We start from the raw sequence: 2,603 nt of genomic DNA on the forward strand, positions 1-2,603 counted from the left end.
AAACAAATGATGTAACATCATCTACATATCTATTAAAATATTATTCCAAATGATCTCAAAGATTTATCGTCATTATATTTTAACGGTAATCAGAAAAAAAATATGATTTATTTTCGGAAAATAACACATAGCAGATCGCAAATTGCACATAACTAAATGACAGCTTTGAATAACACCGGGACTTAATCACGCAAAACTATAGAAAGAAATCCCCCAAATCTTAATTTCTCCATACCAACCCAACAGATACAAATAAGATATTCAAGACCTCATAGATCAATCCTGACCTGTAGTGTTACACGGTCCTGTAATGTTATAATCGACAGTTACCGTATCTCTGTATCTCCTCCATGTCCGAACAACATCGCATTGGTTCACTCCGAGACACCTGGACACTTCCTTTGCTGAGAGCCCTTCGTGGCACAAAGTAACAATCCGGACGTGATTGAACTGCAGTACTGACCGTCTAGGCACAGTTGAACTACAGACAACACAAGCTGTGTACCTCATTCCTTGTGGAATGACTGGAACTGATCGGCTGTTGGACCCCCTCCATCTAATAGGCCCTGCTCATGCATGATTGTTTACATCTTTGGGCAGGTTTAGTGACATCTCTGAACAGTCAATGGGTCCATGTCTGTGATACAATGTCCACAGTCAATGTCTATCTCCAGGAGTTCTGGGAAACAGGGTGTGCAAAACTTTTCTTAATGTGTGTAATTTAGCCTGTAGTATCAGATATCAGATTCCTCATAAACAAATACACTTTTCAGATTTACTGAACAGCATTTGCAGGGGCTACATGTACCAATGAGTGTGGCTGGGGAGAGACTGAGGCAGGTAGAGGAGGGAACAGACAGAGCAAAGGAGAGGAGGAAATGGACAGAGAGAAGAGAAATGGGGGAGATGCGTGAGGCAGGTAAAAGTGTAGGGGTGTAGTGGGCAGGTGGGAAAAGAAGAGGGGGAGGCAGAGACAGAAAGAGAGAGGGAGAGGAAAGAGGGAGGATACAGAGAGAGGGAGGGCGGGAAGAAGATATGGCCGGAGAGGTGGGTGGTGGAAGTGATCAAAGAGAGGGGAGGAAAAGATGAAGAGACAGAGAGAGTGGGGAGGAGGAAATCGATAGAGGACAGACAGATCAAGGAAGAGATCAACACAGGCAGGGGGAGGAGGCGTGTTCAGTATATATGTCGAACACATATGTGGGCGAAGCTGTCAGAAAAATGGGTAATGGTTGGTATAAATCTAACTCTTAATGAGAAACAAACAACAAAATGTAACTTCCTGGCAGATTAAAACTGTGTGCCAGACCGAGACTCGATCTCGGGACCTTTGCCTTTCGCGGGCAAGTGCCCTACCGACTGAGCTACCCGAGCACGACTCACGCCCCGTCCTCACAGCTTTATTTCTGCCAGTACCTCGTCTCCTACCTTCCAAACTTTACAGAAGCTCTTCTGCGAACCTTGCAGAACTAGCACTGCTGAAAGAAAGGATATTGCGAAGACATGGTTTAGCCACAGCCTGGGGGATGTTTCCAGAATGAGATTTTCACTCTGCAGTGGAGTGTGTGCTGATATGAAACTTCCTGGCAGATTAAAACTGTGTGCCAGACCGAGACTTGAACTCGGGACCTTTGCGTTTCACGGGCAAGTGCTCTAAAGGTGTGAGGACGGGGTGTGAGTCGTGCTCGGGTAGCTCAGTCGGTAGAGCACTTGTCCGCAAAAGGCAAAGGTCCCGAGTTCGATTCTCGGTCCGGCACACAGTTTTAATCTGCCAGGAAGTTTCATATCAGCGCACACTCCGCTGCAGAGTGAAAATCTCATTCTGGGAACAAAATGTAAATCATTACATGTTTATTTCAAACCTTTCTTCTTCTTTTTCCGGTCTTATGACCCATATCTTGATGAAGTTTGCATGTTGATTTTGGATTTGGTAATATTATTGGTAGAGGGCAGCTGGATGTTCTTCCTGTCCTGGAAAAATAGATACTGGAAAATGGGAATTATTTTCTTTGTGAGTCCAGAACCACAAATAGCCTAATCCTTGAAAAGAAGACAATGATGAAGGTTGTGTTTCATAACTCCCATCACAAGGGACTGTATTCAGGACTAAAGAATGAGACAAGTTGTATATTAATGGCAGAAGCAGTGCACACTACAGAGAAGCCTTACTCTGTAAAGTGCAGTATCAACAAATTATGACTAGTGCTAGTCTACTCAGGTGGATAACTACAGAAATTACTTCATCTACATCTACATTTATACTCCGCAAGCCACCCAATGGTGTGTGGTGGAGGGCACTTTACGTGCCACTGTCATTACCTCCCTTTCCTGTTCCAGTCGCGTACGGTTCGCGGGAAGAACGATTGTCTGAAAGCCTCCGTGCGCGCTCTAATCTCTCTAATTTTACATTCGTGATCTCCTCGGGAGGTATAAGTAGGGGGAAGCAATATATTCGATACATCATCCAGAAACGCACCCTCTCGAAACCTGACAAGCAAGCTACACCACGATGCAGAGTCTGCCACTTGAGTTTGCTAAACATCTCTGTAATGTTATCACGGTTACCAAATAACCCTGTGACGAAATGCGCCGCTCTTCTTTGG

The 2,603-nt window shown here is 44.7% G+C and overlaps 1 non-coding gene across 1 annotated transcript; it reads left to right on the forward strand.

Annotated features, from left to right (window-relative positions):
• The first annotated feature begins 1,682 nt into the window (after nt 1–1,682).
• Trnal-caa (transfer RNA leucine (anticodon CAA)) lies at nt 1,683–1,757 on the forward strand. The gene has a single exon. It is a non-coding gene; the product is annotated as a tRNA-Leu (tRNA).
• Nucleotides 1,758–2,603: the final 846 nt, after the last annotated feature.

The sequence above is a fragment of the Schistocerca nitens genome, chromosome 11 (assembly GCF_023898315.1).
Source record: "Schistocerca nitens isolate TAMUIC-IGC-003100 chromosome 11, iqSchNite1.1, whole genome shotgun sequence".
NCBI lineage: Eukaryota > Metazoa > Arthropoda > Insecta > Orthoptera > Acrididae > Schistocerca > Schistocerca nitens.